The sequence below is a fragment of the Hippocampus bargibanti genome, linkage group LG11, assembly GCF_051943395.1.
Source record: "Hippocampus bargibanti isolate YZ-2025 linkage group LG11, ASM5194339v1, whole genome shotgun sequence".
NCBI classification, from domain to species: domain Eukaryota; kingdom Metazoa; phylum Chordata; class Actinopteri; order Syngnathiformes; family Syngnathidae; genus Hippocampus; species Hippocampus bargibanti.
Window position 1 is genome coordinate 9,785,001 of NC_142744.1, and position 7,500 is coordinate 9,792,500.

Sequence of the window (7,500 nt, forward strand, 5' to 3'; positions counted from 1 at the left end):
ATGTTCACTGGTGGCTTTAGATACGTCAAATTTGTTCCGTGATCATGCTTGAAACACCCATATCCCATGAAAGCAAATGTTAATTTCTTTAATCCGTTCCAGCATAAACCTAAAATATTTTAGTGAAGACAAAAAGCACCCCGGTATACTGTACTTTCTGAAATACAAAAATGAAGACAGTAATTATATATTTAAATACAGTAAAGTCTCGTTATATCGATATTCAAGGGAGTCCGAAAAAATATCGATATAACCGGGACTATCGATATATCCGACCCTGTTTGCATGTAATTTTCTCCGTGCGTGCATAGAAATAGTATCGATATAACCGGGACTATCGATATATCCGATATCGATATAACGAGACTTTACTGTAGTACATTTCACTGTAAACCAAAACAGTCTTTGTCACACCTTCATCAATTGGATTACCCGGTCGTTAACACGGAGGCTTAGTTATGCTGATGAGGTGGTACCAAAGCTAATGGGGCAACCAGAGCCAGGCATAGAACATTAGAGGTAATCAGACAGCACAAAAGTAGTAATCAGATTAGCTTCGGGGAGTAGTCCACTGCTCCCCCAACCTTAGAGCAGGGACCTATCAGAGCAGAGGTCTGGCACCACCACCATATGTCCGTTACGGATATATATATATCGGGCCAGAGTTACCAGCACAACTTTAGTTCGTTGACGAAGCTCTTCGGATGACGAACGAAACGTCCGACACCTTCAAAAAAGTACAGATGACGGCTGAAGAAACTCATTGTGGTGTTCCCATAGACCCCTTACTAAAATGTCTCAGCTTCCGTTTTGACGGACGTTTTTGAAAGCGAGGTTCCCAGAGCAAGTAAAGTGAACATTTGCATTCATTCACTGTGATGCCACATTTTAGGCCATTGGAAATTGTTATAAAATATTGAAGACACCAATGTGTCATTTATTTTAATAAATTGCATGTGAGGGGCAATCCAGAAGGAAAGACCAGTAAAGGAAAGTCAAGACCTCAATTTCAACCATGAGTGACATTGTCCTTTCTGCAATTGTGCTAATAAATAATACAAGCGTTTGGGTCTTGCACTGAGTCCACGTTATTTTTCGATTTTATTTCTAGCCCACAGCTAATAGTCTTACAGCAGTAAATGCTTTGTTCAATTATTTTCTTTATTTTGAACTCCTGAATGGTGTATTGTGTTGAAAAATGTGTTTTCCCATGGCTCACAGCACTGATTAGAACTCCTAGTTCTTGTTTCTTTTGTCGCCTTTGTCTTTCTCCATTTATTTCTTCCTCCTGTCGCCACGTCCCGATCCTCTCTCCTACTACCCGATAATGACTGGGGTAATTGCCCCGTTCACACCAATCTCAGAGCTCCTGCTAATTATGTCGTTCCCCCCTTCCTTAGTCCCCATTTATCCTCCTCCCCCTTCATTTTATTTTGCCATATTTTCTCACTGCATACAAGTGTAGGTGAAAAGAGTGGCGGTGACACAGAAAGCTGCGATTCAGTTATGATATGATCTTCTCAGGAGGTCGCCATTAGTCGCCATCACTTTTCATTCTAAAATAATGAGACGATGCATCGCAATATCAGAAATCAGAATAAGAATCATCTTTTTTGTCTCTGTTAGAACACGCTGCACTAGCATCATCATAAGAAAAATTGAGGCGCTATACAGTGTTAGAAGTAACGTCTGCCCGGAGGCCCGGGGCGTACAACTTTTACGTCGGGCGTACAACTTTCAAACCTTCTCGGCCCAGGTGGCCGACAACTTCTTCAAGAAAGAAAAATATATTTTTTTTTCCAAATCAAACATTTGTTTTATTCAATAAAGCAAAAGCTACAAGCAAACCGCTCCAATCCATGTGGACTCATCTTTCTAAGCGGCTTTCAGAACTCTCAAGTACACTTTACAGTCACGGTATAGTCCGAAGCACGAAACAGGCTTCTGATTGGCTGCCGTGCTGAGTATGCAAATTGCCAAACAAATGTTCGTTTGGCAACGTGGTCCACGTGGCTTTTAGCCGACAACGCAATGCAAACATGGCTTTAAGGTACTTCCTTAATTTAAAAAAATCCTTTATACTTCGCAACAATGTTTTTTTACGATTAGTCGTCTTATTGTGTTTCAAGTTGTGAAAAATGGGGCAGGCAACTTGTCAGAGTTGTCTGCCCTGGTATTCGCTAACTTTTTGTCATGAGTTTCAGACACTGACGCTATACAATATCCATCTGTCCTACCTCTAACGCGGATGTTGAACTGCAACTGTATTGATACTTGATGTTGTTGTATCAATACTGCTCCGGTAAGAGATAACAATAAATTTCGATATCAATGTTTTTCCCACCCCAACTTGGGGAGATGGTGTGAAATGATACGATCGGTTGAAATAAAAATACATTTTTTTCCACACTAAAAGGCGCACGCCCAATGAATTGTACATGTTCTCATTTTTTTTCAGACATTGGGCGCACCGCACGATAAGACATAACCTACAATGCATCCACCCGATGGCGATACAATCGAGGAAATGCCAGCAGAACGATCAGATGTCAGTAAAACGTATTTTAAAAAGCAGCGAAAAAGTTCACATCACTAAGCGTGTCTCGAGTAAGTATTTTGGGCATTGAAAAATTATCATAATGACAATATACAAGGCGCATCGCATTTTCAGACACTTTTTAAAAAATGGAAGGCTTTTAGGTGCACCTCTTAGTGCCGAAAATACGGTATTTGGTTTCAAAGGTAATTCAGAAAGCAACAAAGTAGCATAGTAGCATAGCGATACTATGCCATGAACGATAATAATACCATTCATACATTCCGGGCCGGTATCGCAATTTAGCACCCCAAAGAGTGCACCGTCTTCCCACGCTCAAGTGCCCCTCGAAGTATGCACAAGTATTTGCAATCCCTCCCGCTGCTGATTGCTTCCACGCTGATCATTTTCCCCCTCTTTAGCCAGCCTCACAAAGCACGGTGGAGCCAAATGTATGCCGCAGTTCCCCGTGATTGATTCTGAGGCTTTCAAGTGTTCATCCCTGAGTTTAGGCTACGCCCGGCGATAATAAAACATCCCACGGCCGTGCTTGGTGCCGGTCCAGCTTTCTGAGCTTCCCTTTTCCCGTCGCCCGCAGCAGATAATATTGCAGATTTATAGTGGAGATTGTCTCCTTAATCTGGTTGTTTATATCCTCCAACCCCTCCTTCTCCATCCATTTACCGATGCGTTTCCCCGCTAGGTGTTTGTCCACAGTTTATTACCCCTGGAACACACGCAGGTCGATGCAGGTGTAGGAATTAGGGGCAGAAGCAGGAGTTTTTATTTGGGCAAAAACAAGAAATATCTGTGACAGATATTGGGTGGGGGGTGCAGTTCTTCAATGTTATGTTTGTGTAACGCCCAGCAGCCATCTGCTTACATGTTTGTTTCCATTCAGCTATTTGTCAGCCCACCTCATTCATCTCCAGCTAGCCCAGTGCTTTCACTGTTAGCCAAAGCTTCACATATCTTGTATTCAAATAGCTCGGCTTCTGTGCCTTCAAAATTGGATAAAGGCGGGCAAGAAAAACACAGGAGGACTCTCAAATGCTTTTTCATGCAGCGGGTAAAGAAAACTTAGAATGGCTGCTTTATTCCTCGGTTTATGTTGATCAAAAGCAAATAAGTGCCACTCTTATTTATATACAGTAAAGTCTCGTTATATCGATATCGGTTATATCGATAGTACCGCTTATTACGATAATATTTTCATTTCCCTTGCACATTTCTAGTCTTTTTATGTAGAATTAGTACCGTTTAGTACGATACCCGGTTATTACGAGAATCCGGTTATTACGGTGCTCCTTTCATCCCCCGCCGGCCATTTTTGTTGTTGATATCGATATATCCGTCGCGCCATTGGTCAACTTGGTCACGTGTCTTGTTACGTGAGCCGCCATTGGTCACGCCATTGGTCGACTTGGTCACATGAGCCGCCATCGGTCGCGCTATTGGTCGACTTGGCCGTGTGACTTTGTCACGTGACACGCCATCGGTCGCGCCATTGGTCAACTTGGTCACGTGTCTTGGTTACGTGTCACGCCATCAGTCGCGCCATTGGTCGACTTGGTCAGGTCACTTGGTTACGTGCCCAGCACCCGTGTAGCAGAGCCATTTTCATTTTCAGACGCTATCTCGTGTGTAGCAGACGAGATTGAAGTGTTTGTGTTAAAAGGTAAAAATGGGAAGCAGAAGAAGATTGATGACTTTTTTAAATTGTATACATAATACAGTAAGATGTAAGCGTTGCCGTTTCCCTGTTGTGTTATGTACATGCCCACTGTACTGTATATGAATGCAATCGTTTTTTGCAACAATGTTTCTTGTTTTGTCTGCTGAAGCGCGATGATTTTGAAAATTATTAACATTCCATACTGTGTATTAAAGGACAGCCGATGTCACTTTTTATTCAAATGCAAATAAAAATGACTTCACGCCAAGACGTCTTGCATTGCTTGTGAATCCAAACAATGGCTTCAGATTCGGATAATATGCTTTCTTGTTACACATCCAGTTATGAATATGTTTCAAATACACTGTAGTTCTGAAGATTAAAGCATACATGTTTACAATCATTAAAGAATTATATGTGCCATTTTGAGGCAACATTGGGGAAACATCTCTGACCCAAAAAAAAGGGAGCTAATGGCCAGCTCCGTTTCTTATATGGCGCTTGGCTGCCCTCTTTTGGCGGCTTTTGTTTAATGCAGTTCGGCGCAGGATCGGATATATCGATAGTCCCGGTTATATCGATATTTTTTCGTACTCCCTTGAATATCGATATAACGAGAGTTTACTGTATTTGGGAGAAAAAAAACACCTTTTACTAACCTTTTGATTGATCTTCACCTTCACCCTAAACCTTCAACAATTGCGACGATAGGTGAATAATAATGTAGCAATACTAACTTGCATATATATATATATATACTATTTATCCTCGATGAGGAATAACAAGCATTAACCTACAAGCAGTATGAACAATTCTGGCTATGTAGCTCAAAAGATTTGGTCACTCTCCAAATCGCATGATGATGTTAAATTGGAGAGGAGGTCTTAAGGGGTCTCAATGTCCTCCCTGTAATAAGACATACATGCAACATTTATTTTGGAGTCCTTTCTCGGGGGCACTGCCTTACAAAGTAGCCTATCTGGCTCGTGACGTGAAGAGCGTTCCTCTACTTTGCATCGAAGCAATCATGATCAGTAGGATGGAAATATCTTGGAGGAGACAAATGGAGCCCCATTTGACTATGGCTCATTAGCTGAGTTTAATTTAGTGGCAATTTTGCAATTTCTTGAGTTAATTTATCTTTCTTTCCCTTAATATGCAAAGCTCTGAACAATAGATCTTCTACGATCTTCTAACTAATGCCCATTTTAATTCGCAGTGTGAACTGTAATTTCAATGGTGATTAACTCATTCAGTGGGCGGATGATGTAAAAAAAGTGTCCTCTCCAGTGCCAGGGTTTTTGTCATTTTTACCCAAATTACAAGACCCACAGAATATTGAGTTTTAGGATTACATAAACATTCAATACAGCGTTAGAAATCTTAGACTCTCTTCTTTCACCAGAATAAAAAAAAAATCATAAATTATATGGGTCTGGAGTTATTTGAGCTTGAAATAGGGGCATATGTACAAACTACAATACAATACATACATATTGATTTATATAGCGCTTTAACAACAGCTAAAACTGTAACAAAGCGCTAACATGGACAAAAGGCAAATGCTGCCCCCTCGTGGAAGGGAAAAAACATTGCCAGAGGTCTGACCAGCGCTTTATCGGAACACCCCTGCAAGAACAAACAAAACCCAAATAAATTTGGGAATGGCAGCGAGTGAGTTCAAATATGATTGCAGAGTATTCTTTTGACCATGAACAGCTCCTGTATGATAATATACAAAGTAGCTGGAGCAAGATCAAAAATAATAACTGCATTTAAGTTGAATTGCACTTGTTTTAATGCTGGATGTATTTGTCTATTTATTTGTTTGTTTATTCATGTATTTATTTTTACTTGGAGTGTTTTAAAATTAGATCAGAGCGTTGTCATCAAATGGTGAGTATAGTTTTTATTTTTTTCTGAATGTTGCTGTGCCAATGACCATTTTGTGTTTGGGAGCCTTTTACTAAGCGAGTTGCTTGTTCGGTAGCCACAAAGGGACATAAGTCTTCTTGTGCTGGTCCCAAGCCCGGATAAATACAGAGGGTTGTATCAGGAAGGGCCTCCAACGTAAAAGCTTGGCCAAAACAAACATGCGGATCAAACCTCTAAAGATGGAGGACACTGATTTGCTGTGGCGACCCCTTGTAGGGAAAAGCCGAAAGGCAAAGAAGAAGACAGTGTTTTTGTTGAGCGCTCATAATATTTTTACTTCATTACTGTAAAAGTAAGTAGAAGTATGTTCTGTCCCGCTCACCAGATTTATTATAATTCATGTACTGTATAATTGTTTGCCCAATCTGTTGTCTCTGATTTGACTAGGAGCCTTATGCAGTGTCACATGAATGTTTAAACGGAAAATCACCCACATAATATCCGCTGTGAAACGCCGTGGTTCAGATTAATATAGTATTTGTGGAATAAGTGTCCTTGAGAGTTTTGAAAGGCGCTTATAAATGAAATGTATTATTATTAGTTAAGGGAGGCCATGTTTTTCAGGTGGCGGCCATTTTGTCTCTTTGTGTCGAAAATGACATCACGGTTGCTTATGGCTCAATGACCAATCAGAGTGTTCTGAAGCTGAGCTATGATTGGCCGTTACATGACCCTTATTGCGTCTGATGCCCATTGATTATTTGGAAGGCTTTTATATTGAAATGTTCTTTTGCAATATGTACGAACTAGTGTCGTTGCAGCTCAACCACTTTTTGTTTTTCAAGCGAGGAACCCAAATGACATCCGAACTCCTTTTGCCCTTATCAGGATCAATCTCTTTTATACGATGGCAGTAAAATATTTTATAAGTCCTACAAGTACTCAGATGGACAAGTAAAACACCGTCCTTGTTCATCACCGGTTGAAGGACGGCCCATTGGTGACCTCACTCATCGCAGCGCAGCGCTTTTCAGCTTTCATTGATTTACTAGTGTTCGCGGGGGCACGTGGCAGCTGCGTTGAGCCTCTTTTGCGTTTCACTCGGTTGGTTTTGCAATTAGCCACCTGAATCATCTTCCCCATGTCATTCCAAACAGCGACATCTGCTATCGCCGTTGCTCAGCCTGAGAGGATCGGCATCCACTGCATATATGCTCATGTGCTGATGCACCTGCTGTCTTGTCATTGGCCGTTGTCCACTACCTGGATTGCCGTTCTGGTTATCTGCTCGACTCACACGACGACAATCTTTTATTGCATCTCCTGGATCAACATTAACCCGATAATCTCATCGATTACGAAGGTTTTATCTCAGCAGTCGGCAAATGAGTTCCCGCCATCCTTTACAAATGTG

The 7,500-nt window shown here is 41.2% G+C and overlaps 1 protein-coding gene across 3 annotated transcripts in view; it reads left to right on the top strand.

Annotated features, from left to right (window-relative positions):
* Positions 1-7,500, top strand: part of pde1cb (phosphodiesterase 1C, calmodulin-dependent b) — a 99,876-nt gene that overhangs the window by 54,825 nt on the left and 37,551 nt on the right. The window lies entirely within an intron of this gene.